The following is a 22,500-nucleotide window of genomic DNA, read 5'->3' on the forward strand; positions in this document are numbered from 1 at the left end:
AAAGTCAGTGGATAAGTTTCTGTTACTTTTAATATGTCAAATTTAGTGTTATTCGTGCAGTAATAAAAGTTTCCTTTATTTCTGGCGAACATTCTTAACGATTATTTTCCTCTTCGAGGTTGCACGGCAATGTCATTGAAAACCAAAATCGGATCGTCAGCAAGCACTCCCACTTCAAGTTGCTTGACAACTAAGGCATCAAGACGGAACTCTCAGCTCCCTCTCGACAAGTTGCAGTGTACCTCGCCGATGACATCGAGTGGGGAAACACCATCTGCCTGCCAAGCCATCTGATAGGCTGGATGGATTGGTAGATTATAGGCCTTAGATGTGGAAGCACGGATAAAATTGGTGTGGCCTGTGTCGAGGGTAAGTGCGACAGGATGGTGCTGGTAGAATGTGTTCAAAACCGGAGATTGGATGACATTCATGACACGGCTGGGCAGAGGGCACTCAACACGACGGGTTGAATGATTGCAATCAAGAGAAACCTGTTCAGGGGTGTTGTACTCCTCAGACATTATAGCCTCATATCTGCATCACAGTCATCACCAGCACTTAGTCATGATCGACTAATGGATCGTTTGTCACTGTCCAGTAACAAATGGCACTCAGCCATTGGATTTTTTTATGTTGTAGGATCTCGCGGTTATTTTGCATAAGACACAGGACTTTGGCACAAATGTTTTCCTCGGTGTATTAAGACTGGGTGTACTGTCTGAAGTTAAAGCCACCGGCGATACGCATGGCTCTGCTTTCCTCGATAATGTGTAACTCCTCTTTCAAGGAAGCCAAAGCCCGCAAGATTTCAGGCTTGAGTGAAGCCAGTGAGTGTTTGCAAAGTTTGGTACCATATTTGTGCTTGATGAGTTGGGGAAGGGAATGGTTTAAGAGTGACAGCCACAATTATACAACTGTGATCTCAAGAGATCTGGATAGGGTCATATCCTCATCTTTAGCAATAGCCTTCCCATGGTGGGTGATGCCATAAACACCTGTCAGGAGATTATCTTCAAAGAACGCAGTCAACCCCTGCAACAGGTTTTCCATGCATTCATCTGGCTCAAGCCTGATATTGGCCAGGTCCAAAAAATGAGCGGCTGTTTTCTGAAAACCAACATGTAGTCTTTTCTTCTGCCAGTTGTCTGCATCGACGACTTGATGATGGAGCTGTGCGAGATGATTGGGTAGAAATTAACAATCTGCCAGAGCATGAGGTCGAGGTGTACATTCTTCTGAGCAGCAGTGCAACGTTGATCCACAGGACTTCTGCCAGGTGACTAACAAAACCCCTGTTTGGGTTTGCAGCAGTCTTCTTAGACCAAGTGGCGTCGTCAGTGAGAAAGGGGGCAAAGTTCGAGTCAAGTAATATAATCCATCCATCCATTGGAACCATACTCTGTGCAGAGCGTTGGTGCTGCCTTCGCAGTCTCCTTGGCTATTGGGCACAATCGTGGACGGGTTACCACTCAGACGCAGGATACCAGCAAGCTGGCACTCATTTTTCCTACCTCAGAAGGATGACAAGCAGAGTCAACCCCACCTGGTATTCATTCAACAGCCAAGTGGGATTTGAACTCAGGATCCTCAGATCCCAAGCCCACCACCCTCACCATGAAGCCAACCCCAGACATAGTGATATAATTAATATCCGTCAGATTTTGTCACGAACTCTCAAAGGTAGTAATGGTCTCATTTCTTGTCAAATGCCATTGCTTTGCGGCATGATGGAGAGCAGCCAAGGTGCCGTGCTGTTTACACAACTACCACGCTAAGCCTAGACACTGTGCTGGTGTATCGGCTTAGTGTGCTAGTTGTTCAAATGCGTGGTAGTTGTGTGGTAGTTGGTACCGATGTTCAAACGCTGGAGCTCAGATGATAGAGACAGGTGACCATCCTCTCTTAGAGTGAGGACATTCCAGGCACGCACCCGAAGGAACCGCCTCAGGTTCACCCATGAGGCAATACAAAACCACAAGATATGATTGTTTATTTGATGTATAAAGTCTGTATACATTTTATTGAGACACACTGCAAAGTTTAGCTTGTCTCAAACTCAAACCTCTGTCGACAAACAACACAAACACGCCGAAGGCAGTAGTTTATGGAGTTAACATCAACGCAACCGTCAGAGAAAAATGTTGATTGAAAACGTAAAAATTTAATCGGAAAAAAATTTAATTGGAAAAAAGCCCCCAAAGGGCTGTTGATTCAAAAGAACAGTGATCGAACGTTGGAGGCGCAAAGCATGTCGGGAAATGCTGTAGCTCCACCTCCTCTCCCATTGTGTGCTGTTTAATTCACTCGAAAACGATGACTAGCTTGATATATATATATATATATATATATATATATATATATATATATATATATATATATATATATATATATATATATATATATATATACACGTCTGCATGCTTAAAGGTTGAGGTGTCCTATGTTATAAAAACCCAACATTAAATTAGGAACACGTGGTTGTTTGATTTGGGGAAAATTACATGATTAGAGGAGGCTCGAGGTATTAAAATGCTCATTTGTGCTTTGGAAGCATCCTTTTACAAGCTGTTGAGACTGTTTAAAGGGAAATATAATTATGACGTTGTTCGAAGATTTCCCGTCGTGGATATCATCAGGAAATCCTGCAATTCAGTGAACTCGCTTCGGCTCGATGGGACAAGAAACTGCTGGAATGAGAGAAGGAAACACAGCGACTGGCATTCGGAACAGGTGTTTCCAACGACGTCCTCTTTTGCTCTATATAAAGGCATCGAAACGGCTGCGTCGTTACACCTGGTAAGTGACCTGCCAGCCTGCTATCTTGCCTTAGTTACAGGAATCGGTTTAGAGATGGACTGTGCGGGAATTGATCTTGGGTCCATTTGTTCCTTTTCCCAAAAAGCACAAGATTATTATTTGCTGCACATGGACAGTGAACAGTCCCATCTTCATATCTGAGTTGCTGGAACTCCCCACCCTATTCAAACCCCTTTCCCCATGTTTGTTCTATGAAGGCTCCGAATGGTCATTGGTCACCCCATTGATTCATAAAGACAGTACTGGAAACATCTAGTACAATGTGTTCTTCGAGTTTACGGAGATGATGAACATACAGTGTGGAAATGGACAGTGCAGCAGCAATGAACGTGTCTATTCTGTTGTGTTACCATGGAGACAGGGAGAAAAAGTCTTTGGTGCAGTGGAAGCTGGGGAACTGCAATCCCAAACATGTCTGATGAAAAAAAAAGTTTTATTGTTTGCAGTCGAAAATATATATATATATATATATATATATATATATATATATATATATATATATATATATATATATATATATATATATATATATATATATATATATATATATATATATATATTGCTGCAGAAGAACGGAACGTCACAATCTTCCTTTTCTGTTGAAAGCAGAATTTCAAAAAAATATATTATTATTGTCTTATTCCTCGAACTACAGTAAATGTGGTTTTCCAACTAGTTACAAATAAGGTATTTATTTACTGAGAGGTACTACTATACCTCGACGAGTTAAAACAAGCTATTTACTGAAAGGTACAACTATACCTCGACGAGTTAAAACAAGCTATTTACTGTGAGGTTTTCCACCTCAACTAGTTACAAATAAGGTATTTATTTACTAAGAGATACTACTATACCTCGACTAGTTAAAACAAACTATTACTGTGAGGTTTTCCACCTCAACTCATTACAAATAAGGTATTTTCTGAGGTTTTACACCTCGACTAGTTACAAATAAGGAATTTAAAGTGAGGTACTACCTCAACAAGTTACAAACAAGCAAAAACAGACATAAAATATCACAGTCCCCATTGTTTTAGTAATTTTGCTGGATGGAGTTAAAGGGCGAGCTGATATTTATGTACAACTAAAATGGCCGTCAGTCTCCCAGTCAGTCATCTTTGATCAGATCACAAAATAAAGTGAGGGACATGTGTATGCCATCATGCACCAAGTTTTAAGCCGCTGTCACACCTTGACATTTTAGCCAGCGTATGGCAACGTATCAAAATGTATGTAAAACGCTGGCATACGCTGAACGATTGATGTTTTTTTTGTTTTTTTTTGGGCGTATAATAACGTGCTGGACATATGCATAACGTATTAATAACATACACAGAACGTTTTAATCACACTAGTACGGGCCCGTAGGGGCGGGCCCGTAGGTACGGGCCCGTAGGTGAGTGCCAGTATGTGCAGCTCTCTCTCGCCCCCCTCTCTCGCCCCCTTCTCTACACCCCCCACTCTCGCCCCTCACTCTCATCCCCCCTCTTTCGGCCCTTCTCTCTCGCCTCCCTCTCTCACCCCCCTCTCTTGCCCCCTCCTCTGTCCCCCCTCCTCTCTCGCCCCTCTCTCTGTAAATGTATTCACAAATGTCTACCAAGCACAACAATTAATTCCAACCTTGGGAAAAACAGCTTTCAAACCCTTGGGAAATAGCTGTTTCCCTTGGGAAAATTCAAACCTTGGGATTAATTAATAATTTGAACAATTAATTCAAACCTTGGGAAAAAACAGCTTTCAAACCTTGGGAAACACTTGGGAAACAGCTGAAATGGATGAGGAAGAACGATATCAAACTTTGAAAAGGCACATACTCAGGTCCCCAGTGTCAATTGTGACGTCATACCAAACGAAGAAGAAGAAGAATTGTGACGTCAATCGTGCAAAACATTTTTTTTAAAAATAAACATTCATTCTGACATCATTCGTGATGTCATAGCACTGTGTCCTGTCATTGGTTGACAGATAAATGGCCGTAACTTGGGAACCGCTTGTCCGATTGATATCAAACCTTGATAAGACACACCCGCGGGGCCCCGGCAATATTTCTGGCAAGTTTCAATCAGATCGGACCGGTGGTCGTCTGGTTATTAATAATTTGGGAAAAATGGCATGATAAGGTGAGAAGGTGGAACGACACCTTCAGCTGCCATATATACGCCTTTTCAACACTGAAAAAGCAATAAAATTGCCGTAACTCGGGTACCGCTCCTCCGATTGACATCAAACCTCGAAAAGGCACATCTGCGGGTCCCCGGCAATATTCCTGGCAAGTTTCAATCAGATCGGACCGGCGGTCGTCGAGAAACGGCGGTCGCAGCCAGACATACATACAGAGATTGCTGGAATTATAGATAGATGATGCTGAGGTGCGTGACCTCAATTATAGATAGATGACGCCCGTAGGTGCGTACCCGTATGTGCGAGTAGTCCAAGAACGATATCAAACCATGAAAAGGCACACACTCAGGTCCCCATTGTCAATTGTGATGTCATATCAAACGCAGAAGAAGAAGAATTGTGACGTCAATCGTGCAAAAAAAATAATAATAATAAGAAGAAGAATTGTGACGTCAAAGCACCGTGTCCTGTCATTGGTTGGCAAATAAATGGCTGTAACTTGGGAACTGCCTGTCCGATTTATATAAAACCTTGAAAACGCACATCCACAGGGCACCATCAATATTCCTGGCAAGTTTCAATTAGATCGGACCAGTGGTTGTCGAGAAAAAGCGGTCACAGACACACAGAGATTGCTGGAATTATAGATAGATGATGTTGAACATTTGTCAAAAATTAAATAAACTGATGACATAGTACATCATATACAGTTAATAAATTCATGCACCAGACTATGGCTGATGGATATGGACATAGTGGCAAATAACATGAGAATATGAAAGTCATAATCAATAGAAATAATGAAGGAATTCACTCTTCCTTTGCTGAGATAATCAGTACTACCCCAGTTATGGATCGCAGGAAGATACGGGGTTTACCATCCTTTATTTTGTGGATTCGCAATTTTTGTACCCGACCATCTGCACTGAGCAATGTCTCAATTACACCTCCATAGGGCCAGTCGTTCCTGTGCGCATCCGCCTTCAGCAGAATGATATCGCTGACACAAAGGTCGTGTTCCTTGTCTTGGCAGCGCATACGTGGCTGCAGGGTCGGGAGATATTAACTGCAGGGTCGGGAGACATCGTGACCAGAAGGTATTCGCCAAATGCTATACACATCACCACGGCGATGGCCAAATACTGTATGTCTGTGGGATGACCGAAATTGCCTGGTGGTACACAAAGACGCATTGTCATCATGGTAATTAGTGCTGCTGGAGTCAAGATTTCTGGCATGTCTGGATCTTTAGACACTGGTACAAGTGGATGAGCTTTAAGAATCACACATACCTCCACCAGGAAGGTAGTAAGGATTCCGTGGGTTTGAGAAACTTTTGTGTCTTAAAGAATCACATCTAAAATTATATGACAGACACTGATCATTCGTTCCCACACTCCACCCATATGCGAAGCGTGGGGAGGAGGGGGTTGGGGGGGGGGGGTTGAACTTCCAGTTTGAGAAACGTTGTATTCCCAATGAACATTGGTGGTCGTATGGCAGCTTCGCTGCCGGGGTAGCTATCCTTTCTTGAGGTGCGACTGTGTCGCTGATGCAGTGCCCCTCTATCAGTACACACACTGGAACTGGTACTCATTTTACCGACCTCAGAAGGATGACAGACTGAGTCAACCCCCTGGTGTATTAATTCAGCAGCCGACGGGGCTTTAACTCAGGACCCCAGGATCCCAAGCCGCCACCCTAACCACTGAGCCAACACCAGGCTTAATGAACATTCATGCTTGGGGTAGCTCATACAGCTATGGAACAAAACTCCAGATCGTTATTCAACCCTACAGCAGACAAGGTGGGTTTCATAGATAGTTAGGAATCATACAAAATAATCCTCGACAATTCAGAATCCTAGACATAGAAGTTCCTTTCCACATAATGTCTTGGATCACATCCGTATTTTTCTTCATCATTCAATGCAATTTTACATCGTCTGTCAGCAGCAATGGCAGGACAAGGACTGTCACCAAATACGAGCACATTCATACAAAGCCTGTGGAGAAAGGAAGGGGAGGGGGTAATAGAGGATTGAATGAAATGGGATACGTTAAAACAGTACATTAAGACAGCATGTAGATAACACCCTGAGATGTCCATAGGGAAGGGATGGGTGGAGAGGGGATGGAATTTTGGATGAGGTAAGCAGGAGGGTAGGATAAGGGAATGCAGCATGATGAGAAAGGCAGGGAAGGCAGCATGAGGGAAAGGGAAGGCAGTGTGAGAGGAAGGGAAGGCAGCACGAGTGGAGGGGAAGGGAAGGCAGCGTGAGGGGAAGTTAAGGAGACATGATGGGAGGGGACAGAAAGGGCAGTAAAACATACCCAAACAGCAACATTTTTCTCTTATCTGCTGGGTTCTATGTAAAACTGGGTGGAGCATTTAAAACTGACGCTATCTACCTGGCAAAGGCCTGCCTGCCTGCATGCATGCATGCTCACACAAGCAGCGACATAAACACCCCTCCCGTCGTCTCGCTCCAAATTAGATTCGTGCATGCTACACTCTGGGGAAGCTGTTTTAAATTCAAAACTAAACCGTCAGTCCTCAACAGCCCCCAATATGGATTTCTACAACCTCCTCACGGTCCATGCTCACCATGCACATGCATCGGTGATATACTCATCCTTTCACTCAAAGGGATTCTCACCGGTACGCTTAACTTTCCCCAGCTACACTGCGTGGCATGTTCAATGTGGCTTCGGTGCCACAGCACTCCCCATGTGCCAAAGCACATGGTTCGCGAGACGGACACACAACCGCCCCCACTGCACCACAGGCCCAGGTGGGAGTTTGGTTCATGCGCCCATGAACCCCACACACCACACATCACACACCACACACACATAACCAAGCATGCAGGCACCCATACACCCCCATGGAGAATCGCTTTACAAATAGTGGCAGATGGGATGCCCAGTTTAACATCCACCCGAGACGGCACGCACACATACTGAGTGTCCATGGAGAACCAAGCCGTGGTATCACCGTGGAAGCTTGTAGAGTTCAAGTGGCTGAAGCACTCAAGCAAGTACTCCAATGAAATGGTTAAAGAAACTTAAAAAAACTGAAACGTTTAATTATATTATTACCTCCACCACCAAAGGTGAAGGAGGTTATGTTTTCACCCCTTTCTGTCTGTTTGGCTGTTTATCTGTGCACAGGTTATCTCATAGAATTGTGGAGGTATCTGGATGAAATTTTGTGGACAGGCTCGGTGAGTGACAAGGCCGAACTGACAAGATTTTGGTGAAGAGATGGATCTGAATCCGAGTATTATAATTTTTTAAGTGATTCTTCACCATTGAGAGATAGGTCCAAAAACGATATAGTACTGCTTAGCATGATATTTCAAAAATGCATTTGACCCGATATGTTCTCGTGGACCCGATATCAGGCATTGTGGGGGCAGAGGGATGCACTCTACCGAGTGCCCTTCCAGTTTTATATGTTTCTATCTATGTCAAAGTGATGGGTCGTATCATAAAAGCAGATAGTACTGAAAGGGGAAACATCGTGTAAAATAAAATTGCACATTTTCAGTGGGCAAGCCACCCACTAATGCACCATACTACAATGCAGGGCCAAACACAGGCGAGTGGGGCCTGAACTTTGTTCTAGTCAATGGATATATTCAGTGACAGTGCGAATACTTTTGCCATGTATCGCCATGACTTGCAAACAAACAACCAAGCAGCTTGTAGAGCGCTCGCCAAGTGGATTTTAGGCACTGAAGCAAGCACTCCAACAAAACGGTTGATGAGGAACAACTGGCTTGGCAAGTGATAGCAAGCTGATTGGTAATGGGACACACCCTCAAAAACAAAAATATCGCCAATTGCGTAACATTTTTGGATTTAACTCCGGATTTCGATAGTTATTTAGTCCACATGATCCGATCCTCAAGACATCAATAATATTTCGATTGTATACTTTAATTATTCTGAGAGTAGGTCATGGAAAATTGCATCATATAATGCATAAACTCGCTCAATAAAACGATAGCACTTACAAAAGCAATGTATACAGTGATTTGTAGGTATGATGATGAGGCATTCGATGATGTAAGGAAATTGGAAGAAAAAAAATTGAGTGTTTTATCATTAAGAAACCGCTGCGGCCTTTTCCAAGTCAAGGCATTGTTGCGCAGGCAGAACAAAATGGCGAATTAAGACCCCAGCAAGCTGACTTCGGGACTGGCCAAGGATGAAGCCTTTATAAAGAGTCATTCAATAAGGCCATTAATTGTCTTCAAAAAGGGTGTTTAAATTAACCCAAACACCCAGTTTTAATTCCTGCCCTCCATTGTCCAAAGTTTCAGGCCACTAGGTTTCATGGTTTTGCAGTTATGGAGGACACGCACGCACGCACGCATGCACGCACGCACGCACGCACGCACGCACGCACGCACACACTGTCACATATTTGTATAGAATATTGCACAAAACTGTTTTAATCTAACTGTAAGATAATTCCTTGGATTATTAAAATTATTTTAAAGGAAACTTTAATCTGCTTTCTCATTCTCCCCATGCTCCTTATTCCCTCCCTCCTGCCAACATAATAAAAGGCTGGAGATAAGAAATAGAGAATTGAAAGCAATTCTGACAGATCAACCATCCCTAACTTTAGCAAATCTTAGCCAGAGTATTTTTCCCCACCTCTCTAAAAGAGTCCCCCCCGCCCCACCCTCTCTATCTCTACAGAGAAAAGCAAGGTTAAATTGACATTGGGGTAGTGGAGAAACAATTGGGCACAACAAACAAGGGAATAAATTAACAGGAGAGGGATACAAAGAGGAAGAGAGGAAGGGGGAAGGGGGAGAAAACGAGTAAGTAAGGGGGTTGGGTTAGGAAGGGTTAATTGGGGTAGTAAAGATTATTGGTCAAGATGGGGGTGGCAGGGCCACAAGGTGTGGGTGCAGTGCCTGCTTAAAGCCCTACAGGGAACAGTGGGAAATAATGGCTTCTAGAAGGCAGTTGAAAAGAAGAGAGAAGCAAGGAACAAATGAGTTCAGATTTGCAGTCATCCTGGATTGTGGAAGTTAAACAATAGGGAGTTTATTGGAAGAAAATGTGCATTCTGGAGTTGCTGAAGAGGGTCAGAGAACAGAGAGGGAGAGAGGGAGAGAGGGAGAGAGGGAGAGAGAGAGGGAGAGAGGGAGAGAGGGAGAGAGGGAGAGAGGGAGAGAGGGAGAGAGGGAGAGAGGGAGAGAGGGAGAGAGGGAGAGAGGGAGAGAGGGAGAGAGGGAGAGAGGGAGAGAGGGAGAGAGGGAGAGAGGGAGAGAGGGAGAGAGGGAGAGAGGGAGAGAGGGAGAGAGAGAGAGAGAGAGAGAGAGAGAGAGAGAGAGAGAGAGAGAGAGAGAGAGAGAGAGAGAGAGAGAGAGAGAGAGAGAGAGAGAGAGAGTAAACACAAGTACTGGACTATTACAATGGCCTGCAAAAGTATTCCCCCCCAACCAATAATACCACATTTAGATGAATTATGAATTATGAAGAATTTTTTTCCAAATGTACTCTTTTATTCATAACTGAAGAGATCAAAATAAACGCTGTTATAGTGAAAGGAGGTTAAATGTCAGGAATACCTGCAAAAAACATGTACAAATAAAAATTCATTGGTTGTAAAAGTATTCATCCCCTGAGGTCAGTGCTTGGTGGAAACACCTTTTGTAGCAATGATTGATATGAGTCTTTTTGGGTAGATCTCCACCAGCTTTGCACAGTGAGATGGTGAAATCCTTGTCCATTCCTCACCTGAAAATTGTTTTAGTTCTGCCAAGTTTGATGGGGATCGTCGATGGACTGCAATCTTCACGTCTCACCATAAATGTTCAAATGGGTTCAAGTCAGGACTTTGACTGGGCCACTCAAGAACATTTAATTTATTTTTATTCAGCCACTCCAGTGTGGCTTTGTTCTTCGGATCATTGTCCTGCTGAAATGTGAATCTCCTACCAAGTTTCATGTTCATGGCTGACTCAAGCAGGTTTTCATCAAGGATTCTCCTGTACTTTGCACTGTGCATTGTCCCTTCTATCCTGACAAGTTTGCCATTCCCTGCGGATGAAAAGCTGCCCCATAACATGATGCTGCCCACTAGCATGCTTGACAAGAGGGATGGTGTTGACTGGGTGATGTGCAGTAAAAGGCTTGCGCCTATCGTAATGCTTTAAATTTAGACAAAAAAAATCAATTTTTGTCTCGTCTAACCACAAAATATTTTTCCACATGTCTGCAGTATCATTAAGATATTTTTTCATAAACTCCATACGTGCTTGTAGATGCATCTTTTTCAATAATGGCTTCCTTATTGCCACCTGTCCATGGAGGCCAGCTTTCTCAAGGGAATAGGATATTATTGATTGATGAACACTGGCCCCCACCTCAGACATAGAGCCTTGTAGATCTTTCAAAGTCACTATTGGATTTACAGTGACTTCTCAAACCAGTTTCCTGCTTGCCCAGCTGTTGAGTTTGGATGGGCGACCTGATTTGGGTAGAGTCTGGGTGGTATGACACATCTTCCACTTCTTAATGATGGATTTCTCTGTACTCAAAGGGATAATGAGTGAATTTGAAATCTTTTAACCCTCTCCTGAATGGTGCTTCTCCACCACATTATGTCTGACTTCTTTGGAAAGCTTTGGTCTTCATGTTTTCCTTGTTGGTTGACCAAGTGAGTTGCACCTTAAAAACCCTTAGATAAGTGGGGGAGCATAATTTTTACATTAAACCACTGATTACATTCAGGTGAAACCTATTCCACTTATTTTGCAACCTTTCAAATAAATAATTTGGCCCTGATGTGATTTTGGGTTTATTAGGCAAAGGGTTTGAATTCTTATGCATCTGAGAATCACCTGATTTTCTCTGTTAATCCAACTTATTCACATTTTATCTGCATTTTTTAACTTTATCACTTTGGAGTAGCTTATGAAGACTCCATTAAGTTTGATTTGAAAGCAGCATGAAATAAGAGCGAGAATTGCTTTTTAATACATGTCCCCTATTGGTAACAATGAAGAAGGCGAAATCCTATAACCGCCCGTGTTTGGGTCTATTCGGCAAAATAAAAGGAAAAGCCATTAATTTACTGATATATTTTATCTAAGATATATATTTGGCCTGTCTATTTGTCTGTCCTTTATGCAAGCGCAAACCGCTTGACCGAGAGCTACCAAATTTGTCACGGGAACCTCTTATGGGATGAAGAATGTGAACACAGTCGTTCAGCCTGTCTGTTTGTTTCTCTGTCCTTGATGCAAGCGCAAACCATTTGACCTAGAGATACCAAGAAAACCATTTGACCTCGAGCTATGAAGAAAGGAGTGTGTAGTGCACGGGATCTGCAACAACACTGCATTTCACTGCACCTGCAGTTCGATTTGGTGCAATTCCAGATTTTGGTGCATTTTTCCTTAAAATAGGTCCTATCATTTTCTGCCACATCAGGTCCTGTCATATGCAAAATGGTTGCTACAGGAAGTTAATGTGGCAATGTGTTTTTGCAGTTTTCGAAAATTCCAACAACTTTACCATGCAACCAAAGAAATAGGCAAGTTTGGGCAGATCTACATCAGCAGCCAGAAAAAAAAAGAAGCCCAGAAGGAGGAAAGCTCACAAGAAAGACAATCATGCCTTGAAGCTGTCCGAGAAAGTGTACCAGCTACCAGATCAACAGAAACATTGCATGAAAGACAATTTCCTCAGAAAAAAAAACAATGAATCAAATTCAGCCTTTTGTATTAAACTTTATTTTATCTAAACTGGGAAAATAATGTGAAATTTATCCTGGGCAATGCTGGGTACTTCAGCTCGTAGGCTATAAACCAATAAAGACAAAAAGGACAATAAACTGGAGATAAATAATAGTTTGCTTTAAAGCATGCTCGAGCCAATACCGGACCCAAAATGAAGAAGAAGAACATTTATAATCCACTGTGTTTCGCTCATTTCTAGGCTTTGCCTATTTCATATTAAAAATAATCCAATGTACATACAAGAAGCAAAAACATGCGTATGGCTGATGTGCATATATAATACATCTTGGTTTTTATCTGGGTTCATTCCAATTGCACTGGGCCATGAACTAACAACCAGGCCTCAGGCCTGCGATCTGTGCTGCTTCATGTATTGGCAGCACATGATTTTATGTGGGTGGAATTAGGCCAGCTGTCCAGCCAATGGGTGCAAAAGAGTGAGGTGGAGTCAGGGCAGCTGAACACTGACCCATGTATAATATGTGATATTTTCCAACTTTAAAAAGGGCATAAATAACTCTGAAAAATTGACAAAACATCCTGAAACTCGAACTTGTGCTTTACCTGATCATCATAAAGTCATGTGCCAAGATTAAGTTGAAAATGCCAAAGAGTATGGTAAAAAAAAGTCTGAAAAACCATAGGTGCAATGGGTGGATGGACAGACAAATAGACAGACAGAGAGCATACCTATCGTCCACTCCAGTGAAACCGGAAGTGAACTGATAAGCTCAGGTGCCATCAAAATGTGAAAACTTTGGAAGGGGGGTGAATATTTTTGTGGGGCATTGTAACTAAAAGGAAGTATGCATTATCCAATCATGCCGAAACATTGCTCCGACCAGGATTTAATTTTTAAATTTCACACAGACAGATCAAGGCTTCTTTGGTGATAGTTCACTTTTTGTACTCGGGCAGTACAATGAATGAGCGAAATGCATGAACAACAATAAAGACACAATACTTAATGCAGTTCTTCACAAACCCATACACTGGACAGCAGAAACAAGAGCATGGCACAGGGTTGCACCTTACCTATGTGAAACGTCACATATACACACTTTTTCAAAACTGCTGTGTGGCTGACTGATTCACTGACTGCTTTTGATGGATATCTCAATAGCTATATTGCTAATTATTTTACAAATAACTCAGTTGCCAACCATTTGTAATAATACCATTCTTTCATGCCATAAAGGCGCATAGAGCTACCAAGACAGTTTCATTGGCAGAGTCCAGTGCTGGACAGATGGGTCATCTCTCCAACACAGGTTACCCCAAATGGTTATTACCCCAGTACACTGGTACTCCTTTCACCGATCTCAGAAGGATGACAGGCTGAGTCAACCCCACCTGGTGTTAATTCAACGGTAAAAGGGGCTTGAATTCAGTACTCTAAGGTCCCAAGCGAGCCGCCTCAACTGCAAAGCCAACACCAGGCTGTCAACTATAATGGAGTCGTGATAATAAAGAAACAATTACATTGCGATACCAACGGAGGAGGATTTCACTATTAAGATGAGATCTCACAAAATTTGGGTCGGGGGGGGGGGGGGGAAGAGCAAAGAGGGGTGAATGGAATATAAAATATTGATGAGGAATTAAAATGACTGGTGCAAATGCCTACTATTTTCATAATGTGCCATACATACGTATTTAACAGATGAGTACAGAACTTGCACATGAGTATAGACTTTACATATGAGTATAGACTAAACTAACCACAACCACTGAACCACCCATTGTGCTGAGAGTCAGGGCTTGGTCTGTATTGTGTTCCGAAGTACAACCACAGCGCTTACATCACACTGGGACACGAGGCTCGAAGTTCAAATCCTATACACTGTGTTTATTCGTTCATCTCCCAATAACCTTGTCTCAACTGTAGTATATGTCTAAACTCTGACATCAGCTTTAAATAACTTAAAATGAAAGAGGATATTAATATCTTTTGTTTCATGACTGACTCAGTGGGGGCACAGCTTAAACTCAGTGGATATACCAAGAAAATGAATCATGGTGAATTCGATAAATGTTTGTGAAATGTGGATGCTGTGATGAATTCTAGGTTACAAAAAAATAATTGAAATATATTACTGTCGCAGGACACCACTTACCAGTTGTGGAAATTGTCCACAAGTGTATCTGATTTGCATAACCGTTCATATCATCAACAGACCGCATAAATATTCTCAGAACAGTCTCATTGTTTCGTTCCAAAGCATCGTGTCCCAGGAGGTAACGGTGTTGTAATGAGGAATGATAATTGGCTATCAAAGAGCAGGCACCACCACCAAGAGGAATTTGACATCACTAAGCATAGCAAGTTCAACCATGGGGAACATCACTATGAACTGGAAGATGAGAAGCGACACCATCTCTGAGCATAAATCAGAGGAGAACATTAAAAAAAATCTCAAGTGAGAAGAAAACCCGTGAATTTATAGGACAGGCAAATACTTTTTCCTCGCAACAAACATTTGTGATTTGACAAAATGGTTGGATACCAAGCAAGTATGGTTTGAGTGATGCATTACATGAAACAACACTGAAAATCAGGTGAACGCCTACAAAACTCGAATCAGTGTGGTCAATGCATTACATTATTCTAGTAGAGTACCTGTACGATGGGTGATCTTGTTCCAAGCATTTAACACGTTCTGACACATCCCTTTATTTGGGTGGTGTATAGGCAACTGACAGCTTTGTATCCGCAAAAAAAAGCAAACGCATACATACGGCTTACAATTCAAAACACCTCACAGTGCTGGAAAACGTGAGGACAGGAATATCCTCCCCCCCCCTGGAGGCGGTGCCACACGTTACACATTTACATAGAGAATTTGCATCTCCACCCCCCTCCCCCCTTCCCCCAAGACCACTGTCAAAGATAAAACACCCCAACACATCAATTGGGGTCGTGCTGATCCTCTGTACTAAGTCTGGATGCAATCAGCCCAGAACTGTAGGAGGAGTAGTGTGACAAACAAACACACACACACACACACACACACACACACACACACACACACACACACACACACACACACACACACACACACACACACACACACACAAACACTGGTCTGTGAATTATAGTGAGGATGCATTGGTGTGGCGGATGGGTGTCCTCTGGAACTTTGAAAAGTGAAAACTAGTGATTTGCCTGGATGAATCCGGAAACATATTGTTCAACTCTGAGGGCAGGGTCTTGTGTGATGTGTTGGAATAGCAATTACAGACTTTTTTTTATCAAAGTTACAAAAAAAAAACTTTACAGAACTTGAGTACAGACCACAACAAAGGGAGGAACCTTTGATTCCTCCAAATGATGAAAGAATCATGGCAGATTTTGGGGTCCAAGCCTTGATGGCATGAAATGGTACGACAAAATAATAGATGACAACACATGTCAGGGCTTCGTGGATGTTTTTTTTGATAAAATGATGTTCTCTGTGACTTCTGGTTGGATAGTGTGTATACGTATTCTTACAGAACTTCTCTCAACTGATTTTCTCTCTCAACTTCTCAAGTATGGAGGATGATTTGATTAGAAAAAAAAACTCAACACTACCACTACGACTACTGCTACTTCTTTAACAGCCAGAAATGATCACACCTTCTTGTGGGATCAGTCTGCTGGGGTAAGTTTTAGCCCATTTTCATGAACCGGCTGGCCAGATGGAGCAAGCTCATGCAGCAATTTAGATTTTATTTACGGTACAGGTGATAACTTGCTTATAATCTTCATGAAAGTTACCGTGACATCATTACCATCCACAAGCTAATGATAGCAGACAGAACATCCAGCTTAACTTCCATGTGAGGGATGGCACACTTTCTGATGGAACACCATACTGGCAAAGCACCAATCTGAGAGTACAGTCAGGCCAGAATTCAACCCAGACTAAACAGCTCAAAATAAAGTGCTCTACGTCTGTACCGGCTTGTCAGACAAAAACCTAACTATACATGATATCAGTTATTGCAAAAGTAAAAAAAATGGAGTAAACAACTATCCAACCATTTCATTTCTCATTGGTAGCTCATCAAGGATTGTGTCAAACTCAAATCATGCACTGCCAGAACTATTCATGCAGCTGTTATGAGCAATGAACAGGAAGCGTAACAAACATTCAAGGTAATTAACAAGTATAAATTGCTGGGCTTTATGCATTATTCTATAGTGTCATAAAAAAAACCCTTTTTGCTGGCAAGCACAAGGACTGAAGCATGAGAACTGGCTACGCTTTGGCTGTGCAGAGCAGCTGATCAATTTTCAGCTCAAGAGTTAATTCTATTGTTGGAAATCGTAAATTACTGTGGCCACCCCCATTTCCCTCCTGCCGTTCCAAAGCCACATACTCCAAATCCCACACTTTGTCCTCCCAATGCCTTCTGTTTAGCAGCTACTATTAAAGTGGCCATCTTCCCGATAAGCATCTAATGGCTCCTGGCTGCCTCCCTGCTGACTACACATTTTGGAAAGGTGCCTATACCGGAAAAGGTCACCAGCAGCTGAATCCAATGAGTATTGATCTCTTCGGCAGGTCTCAGCGCATTTTGGCAGCATGCCTGGGGAAAGAGTCTGTTGGAGAGGTGGGGGCATTGTGTGGGGTGGGGTGGTGCCGGATGGTAGCCAGGCCTCAATAAGCAGGACTCCTTTCTTTCGCTCCTCATTTATTTTCAAGAGATGCGATGCAGCATCTCCTCTCTTGCCACCCACTAAAATACACGACTCTGCAATTTGTCACATCCTCTAGCAAGGTGATTGCCACCCAAAGTGTCTGTAAACCAGCCTAATTATAATTAGCATACTAATACAGGCAAGGCGCCTTATCATGGAAGTGTGAGTTACTCACAATTAATTCATCAAGTCAGGAAGAATGCACACGACACCAGTAGTGAGAAATGACGCATGGTGAGTAGTTGCAGTCGTGTTGATTATTACATTGTCGTTATCCAAAAGATCAGTTTCTCGAACATATTTTCTGATTAAAAAAAATACTGAAGCTCCGGCAGTAAAACAAAAAAAGATAGCACTTTCAACATTGAAGAACATTTTTATATTTCAGAAAATTTAACCTTCCTTCTTTTTGTGTTGGCCAATTTGAGATTTACGCATACTGGGCTGCAAGGATAGCCTGGAGGAGGTACACGCACTCATTTTGAGTCCTCTCTCATGGATTCGAAGAATCTTGATCAAGCTATAAACTGCCATTCTGGTGCTTAGCCTGCAAGGGAATGCATCAATAGATGTAACTTCCCACAGGTGGACGTTAAGCCGGAGGATCAGTCTGCCAGCAATGGTTGTTGGTGTCTTTTTGGAGTCTTTCACAAAGAAAAAGTGAGTTTTCACCGGCTCTGAACAAATTCCAAATGTACTGTATGTAACTTCACTCGAGTTTGGCATGTTGGAGTGGTGACTGATCCAGAATGATCTTGTAGAAATGTTTCTCGACTCCTCTGAGTATGGGCCTCATACTATTGTAACAAGAAAATGATCAATCCGACATATAGCAAAAAACGACATACAGCAGGATATCTCAAAAAGTTGTGGACAATTTCAGACGAAACTTGGTGGGCAGGTTGTGTATGTAACAAGGAAGAATTGCTTTGACTTTAGTTAATATCTGAATCTGGATCCAGAGACGAGAATTTTTAAAGTGATTCTTCACCATTGAGTGATCAGACTAAAATGACATACCTGTTTTGCACGATAACTCAAAAAGTTAAGGACGGATTCAGACAAAACTTGGTGGGTGAGTTGGTGAGGTGACAAGAACAAGCCAATAAAATTTTAGTTCAGGTCCGAATCCAGATCCGGTCTATCAGTGGGATACAAAACATAAACTAATCGTCCTGGCAGAGGTATGCTCTTCACTGAGTGTCCTACTTTTGTTTGTTAGATAATTTCCACCCTTGTATGTACGTACATCACATTCCCCCCGAGGCGAGGAGAGGGGTGGAGTGGCGAAATATTTGTCGGGAATCAAACCAATTGCATTAATTTTTTTATATTCCGCATGCAGAATGGAAATTAAGATATACAAAGGGTCTGTAGGTCGCCACGGTACTACATGAGTGCAAGTAACAACTGCATGATTCTGTACGACATCAACTAAGGAAACGATGCCATTTAGTGCACTCCGCGGTTAATTTTTGCTCTAGTTTCAAACATTGATCTTGACGGTTTACTAAAGTCGACACAACCCGATCTTGATCGGGCGACCCAACTTGTATAACACGGTGTGTTTATATACACACATATTGAAACAGCAGTTGACAGTCTTCGTAAATAAGTGGAACGTGCATCGGTGCATGTTTGTTTCTGTCCCCGACATCCCAGTGATATACAATTCCCACCACACCATTACAGCGTGCCTGACAGTAAGCTTCACTGGGGTTCCAATAAATGATCACTGAAAGAGTCACTGGCCCATTGTTTCTGAAAACTACAAAAATCAAGGGTGTAACTAGGCCTACATAACAATTTGTAATCACACAACTGGAGCAAGGGGGATAAACAATATATTTCTGGACTTCCATTATTTCTGGCTTCCTGCAAATCTGCAAATGCTTAAATCCGTTGAGGAATGATGGTGTACATCTGGGAAAGTTCTGAATTAAAAAGTGCATTATTTATGTATTTCAACCTTTATTCAGGCAGTCCCTCAAATGTGTGTAGAGTACAGTAAACCTTCCACTTCCATTGGAACCATACTCTGTACAGAGCGCCGGTGCTGCTGAAGCAGTTTCCTTGGCTATTGGGCACAATCCTGGATGGGTTGCCACTCCGACACAGGATACTCGAATGACTCGATCATCCCAGCAAGCTGGTACTCATTTTGCCGACTTCGGAAGGATGGCAGGGTGAGTCAACCCCCTGGTGAAGTAATTCAGCAGGCAATGAGGATTGAACTCAGGACCCTTGGATCCTAAGCTGCCACCCTAACCACGAAGCCAACACCAGGTCTCAACCCTCCACTTACATGGTATTTATTTTAAAAAATTACACTATTTCACTCCAAGATGGTCAATTTATTGTGACAATTTTTCTCTTTGCATGTCTACATTTACTTATACACGGTTGGTGGTCAGATGATGGCATGATGGAACACGCACGTCGCTGCACTCCCTTCCAAGCTCTTGTTTGAGCACACTCCGATCCCGACTTCCCTGGCTCCCCCAGACTTCTCTGGTTTCCCAAATGAAGCCTCAGAGTCCTGACTTCTCCGCCTCCACCACCATCATCATCATCATCATCATCATCATCATCATCATCATCATCATCATTAAAGGTGAGTTGGAAGTTTAATGTTCGTTTTTTTATAATAAAAATACCTTTTTTTCAGGCTACACTCTATTGCTAAGTAACTTACAGCGAAAATTATGAAGTGCTACATCTTGAGGTGCTGCATAACCCACTACAAATGTTTTCACCTGCACTGTATCTCGTTTTAATAAACGTGTGAGGCTGGAACATAACTCCCTATTTCCCAAAGGTCTTAAGTATCTTTTTACACAATTTCCATGTACATGGTGTTTTCCAGGAAGTTAACCACCGTGTAAGTGGAGGGTTGTGTGTTAGCATTCACCACCATTTAAAGATCGTGAGAAAAGACGTAATAAAATCTACCACTCTTCCCATTAATGGCCAAGACATTAGGCTCGATAACTCAGCTAGAAAAACAAAACATTTTGTTGCTTATCTAATGTATAAAACTTATTCTAACCACTGACTGACTGACTCACTGACTGACTGATATGAAAGATGGGTACTTTCCGGGTGACGAAGAAAGCTGATATTTTCTCTGCCGATGGACAACGAAGCCAATACACCAGGGGAAAAAAATCACAGAACAATTGGAAAGAATACGTCAATGAAAATATCAATAAATGAAAATATATAATTGAAAAAAATGAAAACAATGCAGGTGAGCGATCTGAGACAATGGGGAAGCACGGTAATTTTGTGTGCCAATAGACATCAACGCTGATATACCAGGAAAACTCACAGAACCATCAAAAAGCATCCGTAACTGAAAATATAAATAAATGAAAAAAAAATGAAAATAAGTAAATGAAAAATCAAATGCAGGTGAGCGACCCGAGACAATGGGGAAGCACGGTGGTTCATTGTTGCTTACACAATGTGTAAGCACACTGCGCTTTCAAGTAAATTATAAAAAGCCATAAGTTTGAGTTTTTTTGGAGATTATGAAAGAAAGGTTATGCATTTGTTCATTCCAACCCTCCTAACCTCCTCTTTCAATTTTGTACCCACAGACTTTGACCTCGCTTCCCAAATGAAATGCACCACATCATAAGTTTGAGGTCTGAGAAAACATCAAATGAGGCACAAATTTGTACTTTCTCGACCAGGGTTTCTTAAACTTTTTAGTATTGTTTCCCCCTTTGAAATTGCTGAATAATGATATTTACCCCCACTACATTATCAACACTAAATTAATTTTAAAAACCCAAAAATTTATTTAAAAAATTATTCCAATAAATATTTTCATAAAAAATATTGATACACAATTTATTGCATAACATTAACTTTTTTATATTATTTTAACATACGCATTCCTAAAATCTGTCGTGTTGACTGTCATAGTACGACATTTTCTTTTATAGTGTTGGTAAATAAGCATGTTAATTTTCAGTGAATTTTTGTTCCGCTAATTTTTCATCACTTGGGAAGCATATTCGGACGACGTATTCAATGCAATAAATAGTTTGAAAATTGTTCAACCAAAAAAATAATTTCCCCCAAATTTTCTCGCAGGGGGAAATTTTTCCCAGGTTAAGAATTAATGTTCTTGACGAAACCTTGGTATATCCTATATTGCCAATCCAGGACTTTTTGAGAGTGCATAGAATACTGAAGAAACACATGCAAATTATATTTTTAAAACGTTGGATTGAGCTTATCAAATCATTTTCATTTGTTCTGAAACTTTGTTCACCTCTCAAAAATTTCTCAAGCAAGTATTCCTCATCCCTTTTCTTTTCCACCCTCATTAACGCTCCCCAAGCTCACCCACTTGTTTTACACATCATCATGGTTTCTCCCATCTCCCACACCCACCTTTCCATATATTGTTCCATTGCTGTTTCATCTCAGGCAATCTCTTCCTCTTCTTTAAGCCCCCTTCTAGCTGTGCTTGAGTTGAAGCCAACTTGTTCACCCCCTGTGTCCTCGTCACCCTCCACTTGTCCTCGTTCTTCCTCCAAATGTCTCTGTTGCATCCCTCTATCCTGCTGTTGTTGTGTTTCCCCACATCCCATTGTGTTCCTTCTGCTCTCTTCTGCTCCAGATCTTCCATGAGCTTCGATTTTGTAATTTAAAAGTAACATGGATATCTCATTTAATTACTTGGCAGAAAATTTAAACATGGCACTGGTGAAGTGTCCTATACTTTGAGAGATACCGTGATATCTTCAACAATCACAACCACAATTCACGTGGGTAACTGGCATTACATCCCCACTAGAAGGATGGTATTCTTCGAGATGCAGCACCAGATTGCCAGAACTGCACCAGGACAGCAGTTTATTTTTTGTCAGATCCGACCACAAAAAGAGAACTAATCAAAGATTAGACAGCTCAGAAAGCGTGCAAGATATCCATTGAGCAATTGTGCCATCCTTCAGCCCACAACACCAGCCGAGAATGGACACAGAGGAAGCACGCACATGGTTCTCTTTTCTGAGCACACATTGAGCTAGACTGTCCTAATCTCTCAAATGTTTGATGGGATCGGCCATATTGCAGCTGACAAGTC

At 42.0% G+C, this 22,500-nt stretch overlaps 1 protein-coding gene across 3 annotated transcripts in view; it reads right to left on the reverse strand.

Moving 5' to 3' along the window:
* Positions 1-22,500, reverse strand: part of NOL4 (nucleolar protein 4) — a 512,661-nt gene that overhangs the window by 259,332 nt on the left and 230,829 nt on the right. The gene's annotated exons all lie outside the window — the stretch shown is intronic.

Source organism: Eptatretus burgeri, chromosome 1, assembly GCF_056783735.1.
Source record: "Eptatretus burgeri isolate ZD-2024b chromosome 1, Ebu_testis_v1, whole genome shotgun sequence".
Classification (NCBI taxonomy): Eukaryota; Metazoa; Chordata; class Myxini; order Myxiniformes; family Myxinidae; genus Eptatretus; species Eptatretus burgeri.